Raw genomic sequence first — 26,449 nt, 5'->3', positions numbered from 1 at the left:
CCCAATAACCTGCCTTAAAGTAAACCTTCATTTTTAGTACTTCAACCACTTGGCATCTCCCTGGTACACTCCAAAATGACTGCTCTAATACTGGCATGGAGTGCTCCTCCCATGGGCATGCAGTACAGCAAGGATGTGGCAGCAGCTCCCAGTGTGGGAATCAACAGCCTCAGGGAAGACCCAAAGAGCAATTTACTTCTTCATTGTTATATGTCTTTAGATTAAGTCATTTATCTAATAGAAATCATGCCTAGGAAGCAACTTTAATGGAATCAATACCAAATTGTCCTTGGTCCCTCCAAATTCCTTGAGGATGTAGAAGCCAAGTCGCCAGGATAATTGAAGGCCCTTAGAAAAAGTGGGGGCTTTTCCCCTTTTTGCCTGTGAAGGGCTGAGAACACGAGGTATTAATCAGTGCAAATCAGGATACCCAATCCTTTGACACACATTTGGTGGATCTCCTTTCTATCCCATGAAGTAGGTCTATTCTACTGCACAGTCATGTAATAAACAATTCATGAATGGAAGGCATGGGAGCAGGCGCATCATCTCTTTCCACAAGAATAGGTCCAATGTTTTGACTCATTCATTCTGTGATTATTCAGAAAAAAAAAATTAGGAGAAAGATTAAGGATGCTGGAGAAAAGAAAATGCAGCTGGGAGAAGGAAGGAGGAAGCACAAAGTCCCCACTTCTAGCATGACCACTTGCTATGGCCTTCATTTTGAGCCCATCCACTTGCCTTTTCCACTCTCAAGGATGGAAGCCACTTTCATCTTCCTTCTCTCTTACCCATCTCTTCTGGAGCTTGTTTGTCCCAAAAATATAAAGGATTTTGATTCAGAGTGTTGCCAACTATATGCTGCATTATGGATCATTTTGATCTTCATTTAGCTGTACCTCGTTAGAGGAGCATGTTTTTGTTTAAGTAGTGATGAGGTTATTCATAACTAATTCAGTGCCACTTAGAGAAAAATCAATTGTAGGAACATTAAATTTTCACTAAACATTTAAATACAACCTGACAATCAGCCGGTTTCCAATCTTGCATGTTTTACTGCAATATTACTGTAAGTAACAGACTGAATGCAAGATTAGGTGGTAAAGAATACTTTGCATGCTTCAAGATAAAGGATAAAAGTGGGGTATTTTTCCACTAGTATTCACTCTGTAGGGATCCTCACTTACAGGACCATCTGCACTTCTGGAGATGCTGTGAGTTTGAAGTGAGTCGTGTGTGCAAGATAGCAGATTGGAGCTGTCTGGGCAAAGAAAAATCAGACACACTGGGTTTTGTGGGAATATGACACATTTTGTAGCTCCTGTAAGCCAGGGAACATCACACACTGCAACTTCTTGCACTTCATTCTCTCTAATCCTCACCTTTTTCTGATGATTTTGACATTTCTTCCATGTCTTCCTGTCCCATAGCATTGATCTTGTCCCCCTCAACACAGAAATTTCTATCTGTTCTATCCCAAATCTCTTTCTCGTTTCACACCAGTGTTTTGCCTCCCCTCTCCCATTTGCCACTGCTCTAACTCTCTGCTAACATACCCAGTAATCTAGTCCACAGTCCATAGTTCCCCCACAGCTGATACACAGCCCACAGTCCTGTGAGAGAGCCATCCTAAGCCCACATTTACCTGCCCCCTGGTCCCACTCCTGCCCTCTGACTGAGCCTGTTTTGCTCTCCTCCCAGCCCCTTCCTCCCTCCCATGCAAGTGCCCATTCTTTCCCCTTCTTTTTCCCACTCCTTGCATTTCTGCCTGAATTCCAGATTTTTCCTCCCCACTTCCCTCTCCATCCTTTTCTTTGCTGTTCTTGGTCTCCAACTTAACCAAGCCTTTTATTTTTTGCCAAAGAGCAAGCTGCAGGTAATCCCTCCTGCTAGGAAGTAATGATGAAGCTGCTACTGGGCTGTAGCAGGGAGTAGTGAAACTTCTCCCCAGACTACAGCATAGAGGGCTGTGCCAAAGTCACACCAAGAGAGCCTTTCAAACAGAGCTTTATGGATGGAGCACAGCCATCATTCAGCTTGTGCTGACTGGTATTTATGACATTCTGAGAATCTCACAGCTGGCCTTTCCAAGCTTAGCATGTAACAACAGCACAGCACAATCCTATTAATTTAAGTGCAAGGTTTACCTCAGCTCTTTCTGGTGATGTTTCATTTCTGTTTATCTATCACAACTAACTGACTGCTACTCAGAATGGGATGTACATATGCGACACATCTTTCTCTGGTTCCTCTGATAAGCCAGTGTGTAGCAGTCAGCTGGGCACTGGTATGAGAAGAACCTGAATTTTGCTTTACAGTTGCTGTCTGTCTCTTTTGTTCTGATACATCTGTCGAAGCATAGAAAATTATGCTGTAGAAGTACAGAAAATCTGATTAGATATAGGACTACTTTTTCTGGTGTCACAGATAACTGCAGCAATGCAGCTATACCATATGATAGCATTTTTACCTGTTCCAGCCTTTGGAAGGCATCAGCTATTGCTCTTCAGAACAATTCTATACTGAAGTTTGCTCTAGAATTCTATAGCAGAGAAAGCAAATGCAAATGTTTTGCTGTTAGTACCTTGAAACACTTGTCTGCCTGGATAGTGTCAGGAAAAAAGATTTGATCTTGATCTTGATCCACCAAAATTAAAAAGAAAATCCTAATGTTATACAAAAGACCTTCACTGGCTTATACCACCACTGGGCTGTGGTAAACACATCTCTTTGCTTCAGAATTGTGTATATTTAACAGCACTGTCACTTTAAAATAAAGATGGCAAAATGACAAAACAGGTTGCTTTCACAGAAAAATCACCTTCAATTAACTTTGGAATATAAAAAGCTGCAGTTCAAATACAATAACAGGGCAATAAAAGATGTTGATCATTGTATTTTCCAAGGTTCTACCTATAAAAATATGAAAGTAATTTTCAAAAGAATGGTCTCTTGCACTGATACTTAAAACTTTTATGGAACAAAAAAATTATATTTGTATGTGAATACTGGCATATTATCAAGATGAGTAGTCTGAGGAATTCAAAAGAATATTGTCCTTATGATGGTGTTTACATCTACCTACCAAGCTGTTTCTCTTTGAGAAATTTTTAAATATATTTTTCTATGCATTTCTAAGATGTTCCAAGGCTTCCTAAGAATTAACTGTTTCCACTGAGTAACAAACCTTTGAGTTTCAGAGGATCACTACAAGTCAACAAACAGCTGGAACCTGTGTGTTAAGTACTGTACTTAAAACACAGGAGGATATGTGGGCTCATATCCTTCCCCCACTGAGCTCCACCTCAGCTGACCAACTGAGTAACACCATTAATGCACTATTGCTAAGGATGATTGCATTTACACATTAAAAATAACTATTTTATGCAGTCACAAGTTTGAACAGATTTTTCAATTCAGGAATATGTTAGTTTGGCTCCTTCCAGCCTGTTTTGATGCTGACCTCCCTGGGGAGTTTCTAAATAGCTATATGATTGGCAATTTAGGAAAGCAACAGAATTTCTGGCATTCTAGAGGCAAGAAAGATGTCACAGCAAGTTCAATCATTATTACTTCAAAAAGTGTTGCCAGCTTTTGATGGATGACATTTCAGAGCATGGGGTCATGTCACTTTAATTTCTTTTTAAGGATAAATAAAGGGGGGCTTGGTTCTTGTCCCCTTTTTGCTGTTGTTTAAAAAGTAAGCTTCTGGTCACATGCCCTAGCTTTCAGTGTACTTCTCTTTGCCTTGGTTTAGTGATGCATAGATGAAAGCTGATTTCTTGCTTATATTCAGAAAAAATGACTTAGTTCATGAAGTCCTCAGCAGAGAAGAACATCTCACAACAGAGAACAGTAGTGCTCTTCAGTACCCTCCAATCAGCAGAGCCTCAGAGCCTTGTGAGGCTGTCCCTTTGTCTGCCACAATCTGGACATGTAGATTAGTTTACAATTAGTTTACAAACTGCAGCAGCTGGCTCCTCTGTGATGAGGGGAACAGAAAGGTGCATTGCATCCATCTTCTGTTAAGATAGAACTGCTATTAGTCAACTCTTCTAAATATTTTCTTTTTCAATGTGCTCAAAAAGTTTTTACAATACTCCTAATTAGGAAAATATTTTCTTGAATTTCTATGGGCAGTGAGTAAAAACTGAGTGATGGTTGTGAAATCTGGCTTGCTGTGGAGAATTTACTACTCCACTACCAAAGACGTACTTAAACTTTGCATGTTTTGTAATGCCAAGGAGGCTGTTTTGATAATAAGAATGCTGGAGGGTTTTTTCCTAAGACTAGACAGGCATAAAGAAGGGCATTTCAGGCTGCTGCACCAGGTGAAATAATTTCATTAGGGCTGACAAAGCCAAACAACAGAATAGCTGATTACAGAACATGATTTTAGAATATACAAAATATGCTGGAGCAAATATCTGTCTGCATTGATATGACATCAAATAAAAGTTTAGTAACATTTCTTCAGATTTATTTGTAATTTAAGTACATCCCAACTCATTAAATCATACGTGGTACCTAGATATTTTGGACTAAGCCTTTTGGCAATAGCTTTTACTTGAGTACAATTGAAATGGGATTTTATTTCCAGCTTGCTAAATTCTGAACTATTTCAAGCTTTAGAGTAAGAGATATGTTCAAAAAAATATCTATGGTATAGTTTCTCTGTTACCTTCAGCTTATATTTACCACATAGTGTTTAGGACAAATTTACAAATCCTAGGAAATGCCTGGCTCTGGGAGCTTGACACTAATCCTTTATGTTAAAGACCACTCTCAAAGAAAGCAAATTATTACCACCAGGCTCATATTTGTATACAGTGAGGGTGAGGGTGTTTACCAGCTTGTGTGAAGCCTTTGCAATTGCAAGGTTTTGCTCCAAACTAAGTGCAGGCACAAGGGATCCCCATATGAGCATTATCAGTAAGTCACTCAGGATAGCAGAGGATTTGACTTTAGTCTATTACTTTGTATTTCCCTCTCATGTGGATTTATAATTCATCCTTACTATATGTTTCAGTCAGATTCATTGCAAAGACTTAGCTTTAATTTTTTATATTAAATTGCTATAAATTCATATGGAAAAATTAGACTAAGCTTTAGAGAGGTGATCTGTTTTTAAGAGCTCAAAACTTCTTACAATGACCATTTAAAATTTTGACACCCTAAATTAAAAAATGCAGTGTAGAAGTTAAACTTAAGACTTGCTCTAATACAGGAAACTGCAAGAATGTTTTGTTCTTATTATGTGTATTATGTATTATTATGTGCAGTTATGAATATATCTGTCAAGTCAGATCACACCAGCAACACTTTGTATTTTATGGTAGAGATTTATGAGACTTTTTTTCGTACTTTTCTGAAGCCCTAAAGAGTTTGGAATTTAAGTTCCAGTGCTCCAGAAGTGCCTTTGTCATCTTCAGAGATTTCCAAATTGGAATAGTGCCCATGAAACAGATGGAGGGTAGAATAAAGAGTGGTTCTGGGGTCTTCCAGTCTTACTTTCCTTCCATTATATTGTTCTGCTTAGGTTTGGATTTCATTTTGCATTTGATACATGAAAATGAGGTTGTCTTCTTGGGCTGAGAACTCCACAGGGTATTTTTGTGATTGTCCATGGAAGATGGAGGGCTGGGATCTGGACCCTATAGACTTTCAAATCCATCTCTTTCACTGCCAAGAAAACTGCTTTTACTGTTTATTCTGACCTGTCCTATTGAAGCAAACGTGCTGTGGAAAATTCAGGAAGGACCTTTAAGAGGAAAGGAAATCTACAGCCCAGCAGATAAGGTAGTTCTGAGGGAGTTCTGGGCTTGATTTTTTTGTGTCCAGCACTATTTTCTCTTTGGTAAAACCGTCTGTCCATGATATAGATGGTTGTAACTCAGTCTTGGAGTCCTGCATACCTCCTCTCTTTTGGTGAAGACCCTTATCTAGAATGTCTATACTTCTGTCTTCCAGCTGCCTTTTCTAGAGCAGCTATGATGAGGTCTGACTCTGCTAGTGTGTGACAGACTGAGCCTGAAAGTATGGATCTCCCTTCACACTTCCTGTCTGCATCCTAATGAGGAACAGAGACATCCATAGCCCATCACTTGGGGCTAAACTTGTCGGTCCCAAATAAGAAATGAATATGCTGAGGAAAGTTTGAGATCAAGAGGCCAGTTACAGTAAATACCACCTGATCAGTCTATATTACACTGCTCCTGAATATTTGGGTGTTTTGGAGATGATGGGTTTTTTCTCCTCTATGTCAGTTCCTGTTTAGCAGCTCGGACCAAACAGAAACCAGATAGCCAGGAGAAAACAGTTTGAGGAGTGAAACACTGTCAAAACAAAATTTTTCTCAATTGCATTAGATTATAAAGTGTAATTACTGGGAATTTCTCAGCTTACCTTATTTGGCCCTTGATTTCCTTTCATTCAGAAGTGCTGTTCTGACATTACAGACTGGCTTTAATGCACAAAAATCCTTCTAATAAATTTCAGTCTTGTTTCAGATAATGCTACTGTGCTGGAACTGCTCTTGAGAGAGTTTGTAATGAGGATCTGTTGCTTCAAGCTAACTGAGAAGCTCCTTCTCCCATTGTCTTGATTTATCAGCAGCCTTTGATGCTGTTGATGATGGGGCCCCATTACATTGCCTTCAGCACCTCCTGGGTTTTCCAGGCTCCACGCTGCCCTGTTTCACATCTTATTTAATGGAGCCCTGTCTCTGCAGTTATATACTGCAGTTCTCTTGTCATACTGATGCCTGAAGCTGGGTTGTGCAATTGGATTTTGATGGTGCAATTTGCCATGACGGCACGGCAGTGCAGCAAAATTCTCACTTTTGTTTGTTAATTTTTTATATATAACACACACCAGGTGTGCAAGAGTGATAATCATTTGAGAAATTATGCAGCTGCTTGTTTATGGATCTGTATGATAATGTGATCTGTAACAGTACTTGACACTTCCATGTAACTGACTTAGGTTCTAAGACCATATGGTGTTAAACTTGCAGGTCTTGTGTTCAGGAAAAGCTATTTTAAAACAATTTTAAAAGATTTATTATATTACTACATTAGGTTTTTTTCATTCTCATTACCATGCTTTGAAAGAAAAGTGCTCTTCCTGTTAACAAGCAGTGTCTGTTACATACAGACTTTCCTATTGGCATCATTCATTGATTTTAATGTGGAGGCAGTAACTTGGCAATGGAGCTTGGACATCAGTAGGGTAAATATGGAAAATGTCACAAGGTGAAAGTTTACTCTTTCTCCCTCTGCTTCTTACATTCATAGGCCAGAGATACCTTTCTTTCTCTTCTGGATTTCCTGCCATGCATCCATTTCATGCTGTCCTCTGCAACAGAGCAGATATACCTCTTCTCTGCTGCACGGCTTTTTCCAAAAAATGCATGTGGAATCCTCCTCATGCTCCATATGGAAGTTTCTCCAGTGCATGAAGAACAGCCTTCATTTTTAATGCCAGATTCTGACCTTCTTTACATATTTTTTTCCCATATAAAGTCTAATCTCTAACCTAATGGGGTATTATGCCCAGGAAGCAAGATGCCTACGTGTAATGACAAGATAAAATTTCCTGCTGCATGCTTTTCTGATGGATTCCTACAATTTTTCTTTGCTAGTTTAAAAGCCAGTGGCTGTGGAAGGCTGCTTTCAGTGGACCAATAGGTATGGCATGCCTGCAATGCTGAATAAAAGTGCAAGATAATAAGCCTGAGCTCTACATCCCAGACCACTTACTGCCCCAGTGTCAGCATTTCTGAGCTGGAGCTTGGCTGTCCACTCCTAAGCAGTTGGGAGGACTGCATGAACACAGGACACTGGGCTCTGAAGGGATGGACACAGGGACAGACCCAGCCACCCAGGGCCAGCCAGCCTCAGGGCCAGTGCATGGCTATCATTTATGCTTTGTTCATTTTAGACACAACTAATGAAGCTGAATCTTACTAGAAAAAAAGCCTGAGGGGACAGATGGTAGCTGCTACCAGAGAAAGCCAAAGGCAGTTTAGGGTTAATAACTGGAAACTTGCTGAGTCAGACCTATTAATGGGTCTCTGCTAGAAAAAGAAAATGAGCAGATTAGGGTGTATTTCTGCAGCACTGGCAATTGCATTTGGTTTTCTCTGAGCTGGAGAAGGTGTAAACAAATGACAGCAACCAGTCTTCTCTGCAATGACCTTTGCATCCCTGTGGGCAGAGCTTCCACCCTGGTTCCTCACCCTCAGCTGGGCTAACTAAGCAACTGCTGAGCTTATTGCAAATTAGCCCAGGATTCTGGTTCATTGGGATCCTTCTTCTATCAACCTGACCTTCAGCATGCTAGGACATTATCAACATCAGGGTTTTTTCCATGTTAGAGATGCACTTACAGGGTAAAATTCAGTGAGATTTGTTAAGGTATGTAGCTCCAATGTTTTGGTTCAGCTTCATTTCTGCTGCATTATACTTTGCACTTTCCATTAGGTGAAGTGTAATTTAAAAATGTGGGAAGAAGCCCCTTTTTGAAAGCACTTGCTATCATCTTTTCATGGCCTTCACTTCCAAATGTGGCAAAGTAAGGCAATGTGGAATCCATTCATTAAATGACACATTAAGCAGCCAATGCCTTTTTTCTATATTGCCTGCAATAAAATATATTCAAAGCACTTCATATTTCATTAAAATTATCAGTGAAATGATTTTCATCTAATGTTATTTCTGCTTTTAATAAAAAGGCCCTGCAAAATGAATAACTGAACATTTTTCCTTCCTTTCTTTCTCTTTTTACAATTATGATATTGAAAATATCCCACAAGTGAGGGAATGACCCATAAATTGAGTTATGAAGGTCATATTCTACGAAGAGCAGATATTTTCCATATATCTTTAAAGGCATAATCATTGTGTATAAGGTGGTTTAGTTCACAGCGAGTCTTTAACTGTGCTCTGAACATGGTATGACTGTTTACAGTAGACCATGCTGACTTTGAAGTGTGTTTCAAATACCTGTATGTACTCTATTGTTGCTCTTTTTGCATGCACTGTGGCCATTTAACATTCTAACAATAGGTTTTGACAAAATTGTCAAGTTTAAAGCATTCTTGAAAGCATTTCCTGAAAGTCAGAGCTGTGACAATCAGATTATTTCACTGTGATGTTGTTCATTGTTTACTGATTAGAGACTTTGAAATCAGAGAAATTATTAAATCTGAAATGGTCATATATGAAAAAAAGATTTCACAGACAGAATAATTATATTTCTTTTGATCTTAGGCTTATTGTGAATATAGATAAATGTAAGCTTTGCTGCAGGTGTCTCGAATGGGTGTCAGATGCCCTGGAAAGCTTGAAAGTGGGAGTATAGCTCACCCAGGAGTTACAAAGAATATCAAATATATGGGGTTGGTGGAAATAATCTGTATTTCTAGAAACAAAGATAATTCATAGAAATGTGTTTAAAATAATCGTGCAACAAATAAAGGCAATGGTTTCCATTTAAGCAGTTTTAATGTTACAAAAGAAGTACTTTGGAAGATTTCAATAAGGCAGTTAGTTGTCATTCTCTCTAATTTTGCATGTTAATGTAATAAGAACAGGTCATATCATAGAAAGGAAGTTATGAGAAACTGTTTGCCCTGAAGCAGATCAACAAGGATTAATATAAAGCACGCAGGTTAATCACACAATAATGCACTATTTTTTAACAGCTTTAATATGATCTGTAATTATAAGTATCCCATCTGCAGAATTAGGAAAGAATACTCAGATAAAGACAGAAAAGAAATTAAAGTTGGGTCAAGGAATGAAAAAAAAAGAAGCAAAGAACAGACAATTATTTCTTTGCACTACAATTTGGAAAGTCACAGCTATATTCCATTCCAGACTCCTGTGAGGAAAAGCAGACAATGCAGTACAAAGCTGAAATAGTACAGAGGAATTCATGCACTGGAGGAAATCATACAATGAGACAAATTATTTGTTGGTTTCTTCTTTTAATGACCAGAAACTAAATCTTCTGTGTTGAATGGTCTTCCTGAGCTAAAAGATGATCTTCTCCATGTGCTAGGATTTAGAACAGCAGCACTCCAGGGTCAGTAAGGCTGATGAGCCCCACACTTAAGCTGCCTGGTTTGTTCTGTTTGAATGCTGTTTATCAGATTTTTTGCAGGCCACCTTAATTCCTTTCTCTTAGATCAGCCTGCTCAGCTTCTGCACCTCACATGCTGCAGGTGTCCCCTTAGAGATACCAGGGCTCCAGCCTCATCAGTGCCCTGCCGGGACCTTTATCAGCTGCAGGCAGAGAGATTTCTGATTGGATTAAAGATTGATTGTACACTAATCACAACATCTAGACAGGCAAACAGGCAGCTTGTGGTCAATGGAATCTTGTAATCAGTGCTGGGATAATAACATGCATGCAGCTGAGATTGTTGAACAGCAGGTTTCAACACACAACCTCCATACTCAGGAAAAAAGACCATTTTACACCTTAGACATCTTAGAGAAGAAATGGATAGTCAATTTGCCACTGGGAACATTAGTTAAAAGTCTTTCCCAAGCCATTAAACCTGCTTTTCTAGTAGTCTAAGTACCTTCATTTCCAAAAGCTGTCTGTAAAGGTCTTTTGTGAAGACCTTTACAGATAGCTTTTGGAAATGAAAATAGCAACAAAAATAGCAACAGCCCCACTGGCTGCACGTTTGTAACAGCCTCAGAGGTGTTCAAAATCTGCCAGTTCCCAACTCTATCAGCCAAACACTACAGTGAAGTTTTACCTACCTTGGACTGACTCGATCTTCACTTTTGAGAGCAGCAGATCTCCTTGAGGTGAGTGTGCCCCTGCTGCCTCAGCTCATTGTGGAATGCAGCCCCTGTGTAAGAGGGCAGGTGAGATAAACAGAACCACAGAGCAAATCATCTCGGGGGTTGAGTTAAGCAGGCATGTGTTCATATGCCTCTGAAAAAGAAATCATCACACATATAAACACATGCCTCCAGAAAATAGATGGTTCTGCAGCTGAGGAAGTGTGCTGGTGGCTCGCTGTTTGAGCGTGGGGAGCAGTGATGGATGAGTAGCCACTGGAGTGGTCATTTTATGCCATTAAAATCAGAGGTCTAAACATGTTTTGACACTGCTGACTGCTACTTCTCACACACATGTTCTGTTTTGGTGGATAAAGGCTTCCTTGCTTTTCGAAAGGGACAAGGGTGAGCAGGAAAAAATCACCTAGTTTTGTTCCTGACTGGATTTTTCACAGAACTGGCATTCAACAATTATGAGAATTAGGGGCCACTTTTGGAAAAGTCTGTTCTGCTCACACATATTTTGCAACTGCACTGGTCAACGAAACAAAACAAGGCAAAACAAAGCAAAACAAAACAAAACACTTTCTTTCTCCCCCCTCTCAAAAAAGATCAGGAAAGTTACATCTTCCTTACGGATTCTGGCAGCATTACCCAATGTATAGGCTCAAACATATCAGGTGTTTTAGGATTTTGTCAGCAAACAGTAATAGGGACATGGGCAACTGGATGGCATTTCTGGAGATCACTTTTTTCTTTCAAATTCAGTGTGTTAAACAGAGCTATGCTTCAAATTATGTGCATTTGAAAACACCAGCTAGAACTACTAAAATTTGCCTCTGCTTCAAAACCAAACAGAACTGTGTGTTGAAAAACTTACAACAATCCATAGCATGGCTTTTTCTTACCTGCATATTCAGGAGTATCATCTGATTTTTCAAGAAATTGCACAAGAATAAGTTTGGATGGGAGGCTGTGCAGCCACAGCAAGTATCACTGTAGTGCAGTGGGATAGCAAATACACATTTGAGAACATTTACATTATCAGGGAGGAGTGGTAAAATATATTTCAGCATTTTCTCTAATGTGTAAACATGTGCAGATAATGATTATCTTGTGCTCTCAGTTTGCAAGTTATAATTACAATACCTGAAGAAAGGCAACAGTGAATAGAATCCTAATCACAGAGGATGGCTGTTAACTAGCAGAAATTCTAGTAATATTTATTTCATCTTTAAAATTGAGCATTTCCTTAAAAATTTACAGTATGAATACAATTCAGAGCTAAGGGATACCCTATTTTCAATTTTTCATTATGAAATAGCTTTAAAAAATTTGTCAAAAAAGAACCATTGATTTTTCTTTTATTTTACACCTGTTTTTTTCTAGCCAGCAAATTAGGAAGATTTTTCTAAAATTAAAGAAAAAATAAAGTAACAAAACAAAGCAAGAAACAAACACCAATCCATCCTGTAGGCTTAACTAATTATTTTGAGTAAAAATTTTGGAATTCAGGCTTGACAGTAGGTTTTGTCACAATCAGACTTTCTTTACTACAGAAGAAAGTATGCATGCAGTGCCACCATAAATGTTGCATCATTTAAAGACTCAGGATTTTACCTTCTCTAGGTAATGATGGGTGAATCAGACAAGTTTTGCAAATATTAAAAAAACCTAATAGTTCTAGCAGTTAGTGTCTACATGTAAACACTGTCTCCATTTTCTCTTCACCTAAAGCATTGATAAACTACTACTAACATCCTCTTTGCTGTGCAGAAAAACTTCTGAAGTAGAATAGTTCGCATTTTATTTTGCAATTTTAAATGCTACCTGGTCAGTAACATTTAAAATTGCAAAATAAAATGCAAACTATTCAGGAGCCCTCTTTCCCCTATCTCGAAGAACAAGTGGCAACCCTGGTTAGAGCACAGTTGTTACATCACCTGCTCCTGAGAGTGGGCTGAGGCTTAGTGCTATCAAAGGCAACTTAATGAACTTGATGGTTGAATGACATAGTCCAAGAGTACTTCTATATTTATAGTGTGACTGTGAGAAAACTGTAGTTTTTATCATGTCTGTCCATTGGGAGTGCAGGTTTTAGATCAGTACATCTCTCCTTCCTTCCTTCCACCTTCTGTGCTCACTGAAGGAGGGTTGGATTAGACAACTTTTAAGGATCCCTTCCCACCCTGAACTTTCTATGATTCTGTGATTCCTTCCAAAATGGGAGGGAAGACTGTCCCTCTGAAATGCAAAATTTCTTCCATCCAGTTCCTTGTAAGGAGCTCTTCAAGGGAGAACACAACTTCCATTGGGTCTAAAGGCAGAGACAAGTGGCATCTCCTCCTCCCACATGGTGTCCCAGGCATAAGTGAGGATGAGGTCTTCCTTCCTCAGGACCATGGAGACCAAGGCAGAGAGTGTAGAGAGAAGATGACAGAGAATCATCAGACTTCCTGAAGAGGATGGCAGAAAAAAGACTGGTGTAATCACATCCTCTACTTCCTGAATGATGACACAACAGAACTGAAAATCCAGGAGTTACCAGTGACACTAAACCTCTGCTGAAATATTTAATGTCATACATGGATACTATATAGAAAAGAATATATCTAATAAGAACATATGGAACTGCAAAAGCTGTTAATTTCAATTATTATTTTCGTTTTGCTTCAGGAAAAAAAATCCTTGTCAGTTGTTTCACATCTGGAAGTAATCTCCAAAGTGAAAAGAGGCATTGGTTTTGAAAATTAAAATAATTGATTTTTCCTTTTGGCATTTTGAAAAGCCTGCATAAGTTTGTTCACATTCTTATTTTCTTATCCATTTCTGTCTCCCTTGCATTAACTATTCTTATATTATATTGTTCTATTCTCTTAAATTGCAAATCCAAGCTTGAAATTTAATTAAAAATTTTCATCCTCCTCGTGGTTCAAATACTGTCAGTACAACTATTGCAGACTAGTAAAATCAGGGAAAATCAGACTTGTTGTCCAGTTTGTGTTCTACCCAAAAGCCATAAATATGCATGACCTACCAAACACTTCTAAATAAGGACAGTTTCACTCACTTCACAGTTTCACTATGTAATAGCATGCATACATCCTATGTTTGCCCAGGTTGCTCCTACCAATATTAAGTTACAATCAGTCCCATTGGGTAATTTCAAAAAAATCTAATGAAATTCTATATAGAACATTTACATTAAAATCTCATCTCCTGAAGAGAAATAACTCTGATTGAAATCTATGTGAAATTCCTTTACACAGGGAAGGTACTGATTTAAAACAAGACCTGTCTATTTACCCTCATTTAGTTACAAATTGCCATAAAGTAATTCATATTTAATACTTAAACTCAAGTTAAGGGGGAGAGGGAAAGTTGGAAGTCAGCATAAAATATGAATATATGTGATAGAAATTCTGTGGCAATGATCACTGCCTTCTAATAGAGTCATTGAAGGGAAAGGTTGTCAAAAAGAGAAAGGTTTCCCATTATTTAATGTTCTGCTGATTAAATGATAAAATAATAGTTTCACTCTGTTGTGAAATTGGTATGAAGTTGGAGAAAGAAGGGAGGATGTTCTTCAAAAGAATAAAATATCCATGTCACTGCTAAAGATGGAAGAGCAAAGGCTTTCAACTCAGTGGATGCTGAAAGTAAAGTGGCCTCTAAGCATGAACCCAGCAAGGAATAAAATTGAAGCCAATAAGGAGGTAAGTTACAAGTCCTGAGAAATCAGGGGAAATTCCTGAAGTGATACTGAGAGTTGCACAGGATGAGTGAGTGAGCCAAGAGCTCCATCAAATAAAAGTGAAAAAATTCTGAGTAAGGAAGGGTAGTATTTATGAAGGAAAAAAAAACGGAAGTTTTGAGAGTGAAATGAGGTTTGGACATAGGGTGATATCCTACAAAGAAAAGTCATAATATCTGCAGTTTGGGATTTGAAGTGGGCTAACTGAATAAAACCCTTAATGCAATTCTCTTTAAAAAGTAGATCATACTCTGCCCTCAGATTAATAACTCTATGTAACACAATATACTTAGTAAATACAATGAATAATTTATAGTTTCATTTGTTTCTTTTATATCTGAATGCAGTTTCCCTAAGCAAATCACCAATGGTCATGGATTTTTTTAATAAAGAAATTGCTAGCTTGTACACCTTGTGAGGAGTTTAGAAATGCTTTTGTTCCTTGGGAAGAAAAAAAATAAGGCAAGTTCACAGTCAGAATGTTATACATCTTATTTCAGACAGTTAATGTTGCTTGATTATTCCCTACAGACCTGAAAGCAGAATAGAGTTTGGTCCAAGGGAATCTGAGTGCAACTGGGAAAATATCTTTTATTATTCTTAAGGAAAATTTTTACAGGAAACAGAGTGCTTGGTGTAGGCAGCATAGGAAAAAAAAAAAGAAAAAGCAGGATGCTGTTTCAAAGCAAAATCAAAGTATGTTGTAAAGTAAATAAGTAAATAAATAGTAATGCCATAGGGATTTGTTTGCTCTCTAGAACTGCTGGGGGTGTTGCAGACAAGAGGATCTGGTATATGAATTTGTTTCTTAGTATATTTGTTTGTTGTCTTGTTTTTAAGCTGAAAAATCTATTTACATCCCTTAGGACTTCACGGAAAACTCTTCTTCCAAAAAAATTTTAGAGAATGTCACAAATGGAGCTCTACAGCATAGTACAGGGATTCTAGAAGCCAAATAAATTTCTTTCCAATCTCTAAACACAAATGACATTAACTTTCTATGCTTTCATTTTTCTCCTGTTTTTATTGAACGTTGCTCTGTGTTACCTGTAGTAATCCCAGCTGGTTTGTAACAGGGCAGTGGGGGGGGGGAATTGATGTTGAGCTGCTACATTAGGAAAGACTTCTCTCAGCTAGAATACCAAACTGAGGAGCTTCTTCTTGGATAAAGTCCATTCCCACACTAGATAAACAACTTTGAGGAATAAGTAGTTCATTTTATAGTTTAGTGATAAAATGGAGACAAGCTTACTTTGTTTACTTAAGGAAAAGCACTCTAAGTGTTCAATGTTACAATTTTCAGTATTATCTCCTGCATTTGGAAATAAGAATAGTTAACTAAGGGATTTTTAAAGATTATGGAAGTTTCCTAGTGCAGTCTGCTGTGATTGTAACTTGAGAATCCACAATGGCCATGAATAAATACGTAAAACAATTCAATGAAATAGAAAAAATTAATTATAGAGACCCAGAAAATGAACTATGTAGTGCTTACTGGGTTTGGACCATTATGCTTACACAGCACACATAGCTGACTAATTAATCTATGGTTTTCTTCTTTGCTTTTTTTAAAAGCAGTTATGACACCTAATTATGTACCATTTCCTCTCTTCACTGCTGACATAAATATTGTTACTTGTCCTACAGGATGGCATGGTTGTGCCTTACTAAGCAATCTCTGACATTAATGGAGGGAATCTAAATAAATATATATGTTGCATGGAAATAGATGTGGATATAATCATGCAGCAAATGACAGTCTTCCTTATCAACAGCACCTTGAGATTATTGCTGTGTTTCAATGAAAGAGCCAGCTTCTACTAATTTGGAATCCCATTTTTGCAGGTACTCCTATTTGCCTGTATGTTTTGGTTCAAAGAAACACACCGAGGTCAGAAAGGTTTCTTATATATAAAAATATATATTAAAGGACTGGGATCCTTTAATCTATATTATATAGAGTATATTTTAAAGGACTGGAATCTTGCAGAAATCTTGCACCTCTTCCTGTGGGAAATGCTGCCTCAGTTCCTGTAATGTAGGAACAAGCCCTTCTGCAAAGGTCTGTGCTTGTGCATAAATGATGATGATGTTTATGTCTGTGGCTGGATGTGACTCATATGATGATCCTATGTTACATACAACAAGCTTCTGCCTGTTCAGTCCCTGTTAGGCCCAAGTGACTGCTCAGTTCCCACCAGCCCTTGACAAAGCCTGCTCCCTTTCTGTGCCTTTTGAGTGCTCAGCACAAGATGAAACCCTGACTCCACTCCTGCACACAGGGCACAAAAGAGAGCTCACACATTGAGCCACAAGGCTCCAACTGATTAGCTGTGTGAATTCCCATGTCTCCTACATGAATTCCCCTTTCTGTATCCCTTCAGACAGGAGCAATAGCCCAGCAGTAAATATTGTTCCATACATGACCTTAACCTAATCAAATGCTAGGGGAAGTAAGGGGCCTTCAGTGGGCTGTGATTCAGGATTGTGCTTTTGTTGTAAATGAGCCATCTTGAGCTCCAGGACTAGTCTTGTTAAAAAATCTCAAATTATTAAGTCTCTCACTTAGCTCCTTCCCCCGAGACAGATCTCTAATGCTGAAGTATTAACTGGTAGAAAAGATGCATTTACTGCTCTCCTCTCAGCCTGCTCCTTCAATAAAAGTTTTGCCCATTGAAATGTAACTGGAAACACTTCAAATGTTATATCACATCATGGGATCTAGATCTGATGTCAGATGCTCCACATTTCTTTATCTTCATTGAATCACTGCAAGTACTTCCATTCTTTCAATGTCAGGAAATATATATTTTTGGAAATAGAACTATATGATGTGGTAATCCCATCTCCAAACAATAAGATGATTACAGAAGACTTAAAACTGGACACCAAGAAATCTTTAGGGTTGCACAACCATGAAAAAGACAGAAACTAATGGAGAGCCATGAGTGCAATTAACTAAGTAATTCCTTATATCATGGCATTCTTTGACTACTGTATTAATTGATCTTTTTTTTTCCTATTGGGTGAATTTTTTCTCCAGAATAAAATTGCATGAGCCATAAATAAGAATGATTTCTTCCTAAAATCTGGATATCTGTATGTCAGGACAAACACAAGCCGGTAATCATGCAGACTGCTAAAATCAGTTAAATGCACTTAATTTGATTTTGGACATCTCAGACTCCAGTGAACTGAACCCTAATAGCAATGGATTTTATGAACAACCCCATACATAGGGTTTATAATGTTGCCTTAAAAACAAGACAATTTGCATGAATCCTTTTCCTTCAAAAACTTTGGATGTGCTTCCCTGAAATCAGAACCTGGCCTTTATCTTTCCTGCCCTACCATACATTATCTCTACTTAAAATTGGTTGAGAAAGACACATACAGAAATAAGTCTGTAAGCAGCAGTACAAATTGTATTGGATTGGTTGTGTTAATGAAAAGGCATTTCAAAAACAAGCATTCAATATTATCATTTTCAACTGAATGCATGAATAGGCATTTAACAAGATAATCAGATTTTATTAAAGAATAAAAGTAGTGTTATAACACAGGCATCTAACCTTTTTTTTAATGTGATAATTATAAATGAAGATTCTATAACAAGCCCCAATAAAGACGTGCAAAATTGAAGTGTGATGGTGGAACTTCAATATAGGAGCCCACCGTGTGACACAGGTAATCCTTGTTGGTTTTAATGCACTGTGCAAACATCAAACATAGCAAAAATTTGATTTCCTCTGGGTCTGTGACTCATGGTCAGGAATATACTCTGCTGTGCAATAAAAGGCTCATATTGCTGCCCTTTTGCTTGCTAGCACAGTAGTAAGGTCCTTGAGCAGTAGTGGCCACCTTTTCCCATAAAATATGTAGGTGTAGAATATCTTTGAAATTTCTGCCTATTAAGTTCAGCTGAAATTGGCCAAAGAATCCCAGAAGTTTTAAAGGTGACAGTAAAGGAGTAAATACATACATAATTCTCAGGAAACTGGGTGGAAGAAATGACTGCCCAAAATAGATTGGGTCATACAAGAACAAGATGAAGTTTGTGCCAGTGTCAATTACTACATAAATTTAGTGATATGATTCACACTGACACATTTTATATTTGTACTGGTGATTTTCACTGACATTTAACTCAAATATGTAGCTCCATAGAGGCAAAGAAAACTTGCACATGTAGAATAGTAAAATCCAGATTATTTTTTAATACTGAGTGATAAGTCTGAACTACTTATTTTACTGTTAAGGATTTGGCACAATCAAATTCAATGTGATAAATCTATCTCCCAGACAAAATCCATCACTGGCACAAATTCCTCTTTACTTTGAACTCATAGTTTTATTTATGGCTATAATTTGATCAATCTTTTGAATAGGAGGCTTTATACTCTATTTGCTAAGCAAAAAAAAAAAAAATGGAACATGATTTTCACTGTGTGATGCATGTGAGGAGCTAATACCAAATGCTGCCATCTATTACTCAAACACAGCTCTGCTCACTGAAATGCATATGTGTAAATTTAGTTCCATTTCACATCTGAGGTATTCTGCTGCCAAAAGGGGCTGCTGATCCACTCTCTGCTGGTCACACGTTCTTCTTGTCCTTGCATTGGATGCAGAAGTTAGAATATAAAGGCATAGAATTGAAATATATGTGCACAGGTTACTTTTATGTCATGTAAGCCAGTCAGCCTCTCCCACAACATACTAAATGTTGCTTTCTGGAAAGACTCCTCAATGCTTCACTGAAAGTAACATGTAACTGGAAGCCGGAAAATAATAAAAACCTCTTGTTTTCTTTCTGTTCTTGTTTTCAGAAGATAAAGGAAAGGGAAGTATCTTCTTAAACTGCCCAAATATGAGACAATTGCAGTTCCTGTGTCCGAGCTCTGACATATTTGGATCTTGTTCTATCAGACCTTTTTGACTTAGCAGAGTGTATCTACCTTGGTGTGGCTCTGTCCAAATGGAAATAAAACCCAACCATGGCTGGTCTGGAGATATGTCTGGGTCTATACATAGGCAAAGCAAATAAATGTGTAATGCAGCAGACAATCTGGAGAAAAGGGATAGGTTGTAGCCTCAAGGACAGAATTTCCCAGACATCTTTTTAAGGGAATTTGATTCCCACAAATTTTAATGAGGTCAGTAACAGAAATTGAGGACTATCATGTGCTGTTGAGTTTTAAATAAATGTAGAAGTATATATGTGGTGATACATCAAAGCATGTTAAATCCACCACTGGCTGAGTTTTCTGTGTGTGCTTGTTTGTTTGCTTGGATTTTTTTTCTCCTGGAATTCAAAGGCAGATTGTGCACTGTTCACTTTTGTAACTGAGATGGAAGAATATGAAATGTAATATTGGCTCAGGATCTACCCAAGACTCAGTTTGGTGGGAGCAGCATTGAGAAGGTGTTGCTGTGTGCCTGCCCAGTTCAGATATTCTTCTTCTAAGTATCTTTATTGAAGAATATATAAAAAAGGGTTGGAGGAAATCCATACTGAATAATGAAGAGCCCTTGAAAAGGAAGTGGGGGTCAGAACTAAGAATTGATACAAAAATGCACAATAACAAATGAAGGAAAGCACAGAAAGGATGTTCAAAAGAAGGAATCAACAGAGTATCCCCAGCTAGACAGCACTCCCTGAGAGCATCTGAGGATCCTGTGGGTGCCACCCAACAGAGCTATGCAAAGAGCTATGATATCATTGAGGACCAGAATTAGACTGAAACCTCCCTATTAAGTTCCCTCTGCATGGCTACAGATGGAAGGAGATAAAAGAGAAGTCCTTTGCTTTTCTGGAAGAATCTTTAAGCAGAAAGCTGCAGCAATAAATTCATCCAGAATATCAGAAAATCCAGAGATATGGAAAAGGGCTGAAGTCTGATGGAGGGAGCCTAAATAAGTAAAATTTCCTTTTGCTACAAGATGGAGCAGAAAAGTGCAATGAATTTAACCTGACCCACAGGAACATTTTCCAATGGAAGACCTTAGAATTAAACCAGCATGAAGTCTACCCAAGGAGGACTTTTTTGAGCATTTTTGGTGATAAGATACCTTGCTCTTTGGTGTTTAGGTGGGGCAGAAATTGAGAGTGTGAATGACGCATTCAAAATGCAGTCTGGAGTTATCTGGCTGAACAGTGTTTCTGTCTCTGCTAATTGCTTGTGTGACCTTATGGGATCATATTAGAGTGATCTCTGTTGGATTGGGAACCAGGAGCAAATGAAGGCTTCTCTTGCACAGAAGAGAATCATTTGCCAGTCATGGTCAGAAACAGGGCATAGAGGTGTATTTGGCAGGTGGCACACTAGGACAGTTCCCCTTCTAAGCGAGAGAAAAACTCAGAATATATCTGACTAGTTGCCTCCTGGGCTACTCATATCACAGCACAAATCATGGGAACATCCAACAAACATTAGGGCGCTCTAAATGCAACATCTCCCACTAAAAGCAAGCCTTGGCTTTAAATGATTGTTCCTAGCAAGTTCTCATTTTCTTACACTGGATGGAAAAAAGAGTATGTGATGCTTGTTTCTTTTTAAGACAAATCTGTTGCAGAGACTTGAGTGGTTGAAGTTGCAAATCCCCAAGGAAATGAGACAGGAGAATGTCAAGTGTACAGAGACACAGCCATGTTTGAAGCCTGCCATTAGCTTTATCATTAGCTTGAGATTTATCAGAAGTCAAAGCAATCTGAATACAAACATGGAACTGTTTAAGTAGCCAATAAAGCACAAGTATGCCTGTCAGTGAAAGTACAGATTTTTCACTCCTTGAAACATTATCTGAAGGTAACAAATATTTTTTTTAACTTCTGATGAAACTCTTTTCACAAAGTATCATGATAGAAAACTATAATCACCTTACTGTTATAAAATTCCTCATTAGATTACTAATAATAATTTCCATAGACATTTCAACAATGAGTTATGTCCCTGTTGAACCCTGGAACAGATGACCTTGGAGTGCAAACTGTCAATAATAATGTCTCATACCATTTTTTCCCTCACTGTTCTGAATTACAGCACTGATTTGAGAATGTGAACCATCCTGCTGAAAGTGCACTGATGCTGCAGTGCTGAGGATCTGTGTGTTGAGGAATGCACTCAGTGCAGGTACCCCAACGTGCAGCTGCTCTGGAGGTGCTGGTTGAGCTCTGGGTGGCAGAGCCCAAGGCAGGGGGCCATGAACTGCTGTCCCTTGCACAACAAAGGCACAACAAAGGGACCCGTGGCCAGCCAGGTGAGGGATGCCCAGAGATGCAGCAGGAGCTGAGAAGCCCAGACTTTCACATATTTAGACTGCTAGGGTATAAAACCTCAGGGGTTCCTTTGTACAGTTTCCTTTTCAGAAGCACCAGCTTGAGCTGTTACTCAGTTGATGCATCATTTTAAGGATCCAGACAGCTAAAACTCTGATATGGGAAACCTGGAGCTGAGCCAGTAAGAAAACCTTGTCAAACTGCAAGAGAGTGCGGGTACGGCTGCAAAGGAACCTCAGTCTTAGCTCGAGGGGGTGAGAGTGTGACTGTCAGAACTGCTCCCAGATGGTCAGACAGGACACTTTCCTTAACATTTACTCTTGGCCATGCATGTAAAATAAACATACTGTTCAATATTTTGATCCCAGTTTTAAAGCAACTCTTTGGTGGCACCTTCTGCAGCTTTTTTTTATTTCCTTTTCAAGATTTCCTCTAGAACTTCTTAAGGAAGATTACTTGGAAAATGAATTTCCTTTAAATAAAGCAACACCTTTTGTTAGACATGGAGTGAATTTAGACCCTGTGTGCATCCACATTGCTAAGCATGTGTTGTGAAAAGAGCCCTCAGCAGTGTACCAGTTTTCTGGGTCTTGTCATCTGTGTGATACACCATCACACTCTGGGAAAAACAGTTGTATAATTTTGCTCAGAAAAAGTCTTCGGGGATATTTCATATAAAGAGATTTTATTCACTGACTATGATATGAGTCAAAATCTCTTAGACTTGTTTCCATAGCTATTCTTGACTGCTACTGCTGGTATTTTCTATACATATAAAATGTACTTTCGTTCAGAATTCAGGGATGAATTCTTGTAAAAAGCTTCAATAAATGATAGAAATACATTTCCTGCCTTTACATATAATTATGCAAAATAAGGATCTTCAATTTTAAACTTACTCTTCATTCTAGCACAGAAAATATGCTCTAAGAAAGGGTAGATTATATCATCAGTTGGAGTACTGCTGTATAACTAAGAATAAAAATTGGGGTTTGAAAAGATGTCTATCATTTATTGAAAAAGCAAGGATGTACAGGGACTCAGTCTATTAAAAATTTCTGTAGATAGTGTTATTCTATGCTTGTAGCAAACTCAAGTTTTTGCTGCCACTCCCACATCTCTAAACCAGGAACAAGCTGAAATATGGAGAGATTCCACAGATTGGCTGGCAAAAGGAAGCAGAACTGCCCTGACAGTCTGCAGCTCCATGAACAGTTTGCAGGGGAAGCTGCTCCATCAGGTATTACTTATTGAGGTCTTAAGATGAGCAGATATCTGGATAAAATACTTGCAATATGAACAAGAGAGTTTGAGTTTAATTTAGACAAGAGTGAAAGTGGGTTAGAAGAGCATACATGTTGAAACAAATGCAAGGATCCATTAAGTCAGTTAATGTCGTCCTTAAGGTTGCCACTACTGGGAGTCAGCCTGAAAGATTACAGTGCTTATCATTCAACAGAATTGGAAAGAAGCTTCCCCAGATACTTACTATAATCAAACATGAACATCAAGATATGTTTTGGATTGAGTGCTTATATCTTTCTCCCAGTCTCTGAAGGGACTGGTGCTGTTTAACATCTTTGTCAACAACATGGACAGTGGGATTAAGTTCACCTTCAACAAGTTTGGCAAGGACAAGCTGAGAGGTGCAGTCAGCACTCTGGATGGAAGGAATGCCATCCAGAGTGCTGACTGGATAGCATTCCTGGACGGCATTCCTGGACCTGGACAGGCTGGAGAGGTGGGTATATGTGAACCTCTTGGAGTTCAGCATGGCCAAGTGCAAGGTCCTGTATCTGTGTTGGGGCCATCCCAAGAGAAAATACAGGCTGGGCAGAGAATGGATTGAGAGCAGCCTTACCTCAGAGGAGAAGGGCTTGGGGGAATTGATGAACATGAACCTCAACAGGCCTTGTGCACTTGCAGCTAGAATGCCAAATGTGTCCTGGACTACATCCAAAGCACCATGGTCAGGAGAATGAGGAAGGGGATTCTCCCTCCACTCTGGTGAGATCCCAACTCAGTTCTGTGTACAGACCTGGAGAATCCCAGCATAAGAAAAATGTTGAACAGGAGTGAGTCCAGAGAGGGCCACAAAGATAGCAGAAGGCTGCAACACCTATGAAGCCTGTCCTATGAAGACAGGCTGGGACAGCTGGGGCTGTTCAGCCTGGAGGAGAGAAGGCTTTGGGGAGAACTTATAGAGCCTTCAGGTACCTAAAGGAAGCTACAAGAAAGCTGGAGAAGAACTTCTGACAAGGGCAAGTAGTAATATGTGAAGGGCAGATGTTTTTTAAACTGAAAGGGTAGGTTTAAATGAGATTTTAGAATGAAATATTTTACTGTGAAGGAGTTGAGGCACTGGCACAGATTGGCCATAGAAGCTGTGGCTGCCTCACCCCTGGCAGTGTTCAAGGCCAGGCTGGATGGGGCTCTGAGCAACCTGGTCTAGTGGAAAGTGTCTCTGCCCATGGCAGGGGAGTTGGAAAGAGATGATCTCTAGGGTCCCTTCCAACCCAAATCATTTTATGATTCTACAATTCTAAGATTGAGGTTTCATTTAATGCTGCTGAAACATTTCTTGTGGTTTAAATCATAACAGTTTTCTCACTCTGTAAATAAAAAAATGTGAAGAGGGAAAAAATAAAAAAATTGTTGATGAAAAATATGCTGGTACAATTGTTAGGAGGAGAGCAGTGGCAAATGTTTCATGAAACTTCAGGAAAAGATGATATTGTACTGTAAAGAAAAAATTTTATCTTTGGTGGAGCTTCTCCTTTGACTGTTACATACATTTGACAAAAATCTGTCCATGATGTGAGACTCTGGCTGCTGAGACTTTTGAGACTCAGTCAAGTATGCTGCTTTCTGAACTGTTTTGAGCATCAAAGTGAGCTCTCTACCATTAAACCCATTCCTCTGCACACCTTCCACCTTTCCCTGTATTCCTGACCTGTCCAATAATTTTTTAGCCTCTGGACAGTTTCAGACAATTGGAGATTGTAGCTGAAGAAAATTAAGTTCCTACAAGTACTGTGAAAAGCAATGGCAATATGACACTTTTATGAAACTGCTACCACACACTTCTGAGAAAGCCCTGCTTTCTAGGAAGCTTTATCTGATTTTGTACTAGACATAAGAATAAGCAAAAACCACTAACTGTTTAGGATGCAGATTTGTAAACTGCTGAAGGAAGTATCTGTACACATCACTGTGCTGCTGTGCTGTCTGCTTCTCTTCATGTTCTCATGTGAGAGATTGTAACCTCACTGGATGAAGCCATGCTGCTAACACAAACAGAACTGGGGCCCCAATTTGCTTTGATACAGAGCAAAAAGCTCCATTACACAAAGGCAAGAAAGCAGCTCAGAAACAAGAGTGCTCAGGCCCAGCTTAAATAACTCTAAAAAAATTATGATGAGCATCCAGCAGCCTGCTCAGTAATGTGACCATTTATTTCCAACTTCATAACGTAAAAGAAAGCCTGTTAATATCAGCAGCTAATTACAGCGCCTCCTTCTCTCTCCAGACACATAAAAGAGGCTGTGAAGTGCAGGAGGGAGAGACTGCAGCAGTGGCAGATTGAAGCAATTCTGGCTAAATTAAATCTGGCTGAAGATGGAATGCGTTAGAGTGGACGGCAGTGATAATGGGTGCTGCTTCTTCCGTGTGTCTGTGTATAAATTAAACACCTTTCAGGGCTATCTGGGCAATAAAGCTTCAGCAGTTTTCCTCCTAGTCCCACATATGCTGCAATAATTACAAGCATAACTTTATTTACCTCTGGCAGTAAAAGTATGAATAAATGATGTCTCATTGCTGTGGTCATGTTCTTTTTGGCCTCTTCTCTCGTTCTGCTGCATCGCAAATCACGTCCTCTACTCTGGAAATGCTAAGAAACACAAAGTTGGCAGGTGTCTTGCTGTGTGACATATTTCCCTTGCACTTAGGTCTTTAAACATTCAGTCTATTTTCTGAAAGGAATGTGAAGCTGTGATAGAAAAAGAGAGTGCCTGTAGTGCTCATGCAATGCACTGGTGCTGTGTCATGGCCCATGTTATTTCCAGATGTTATTAAAACATTGCTGACTTTTACCTTTTTCTTACTTTATTTGGCTTCCCTTTAAAATCATAGTATCTTTCTATCAGTGCTGAAACTAATTTGGCTGTGACCCTTATGTTTGGTGGCTAAATTGATTTTTCTCTTCCTGATTCTTGTTTTCCCTTCCATTACAATGCACCACCAGGATTCCCATATGGGTAATGCATCAGAGTTTTTGGACAACTGGGTAAAAAAACCCAGTATTCTCATGACTTGCAAAAAAGTAGTTGAAAAATAACAATAACAAGCAGAAAAAAACCCAGCCTGGGAGTAAAATTTAAATAGATTATGCCTTGCTAATTCTGCACAGGGAAATTCAGAGCTAGTTGCATTGCATTTTCTGCTTTTAATTCATAAGCTCAGAGCTTTATAGAAAAGCATTGATATATTTTGACAGCAGAAAAGGCTTGATTTTCAGGTATCCTTCACATTCACAGCTTGAAGTAAATTTGTTTTTCTCAAAAAATTTAACTAATTTTCCCAAACATCAGGGCTTACTCCTAATTTTAGACC

Source organism: Serinus canaria, chromosome 2, assembly GCF_022539315.1.
Source record: "Serinus canaria isolate serCan28SL12 chromosome 2, serCan2020, whole genome shotgun sequence".
Taxonomy (NCBI): domain Eukaryota; kingdom Metazoa; phylum Chordata; class Aves; order Passeriformes; family Fringillidae; genus Serinus; species Serinus canaria.
The sequence above is the reverse complement of the archived record's forward strand: the minus strand, read 5'-3'. Positions refer to the sequence as shown.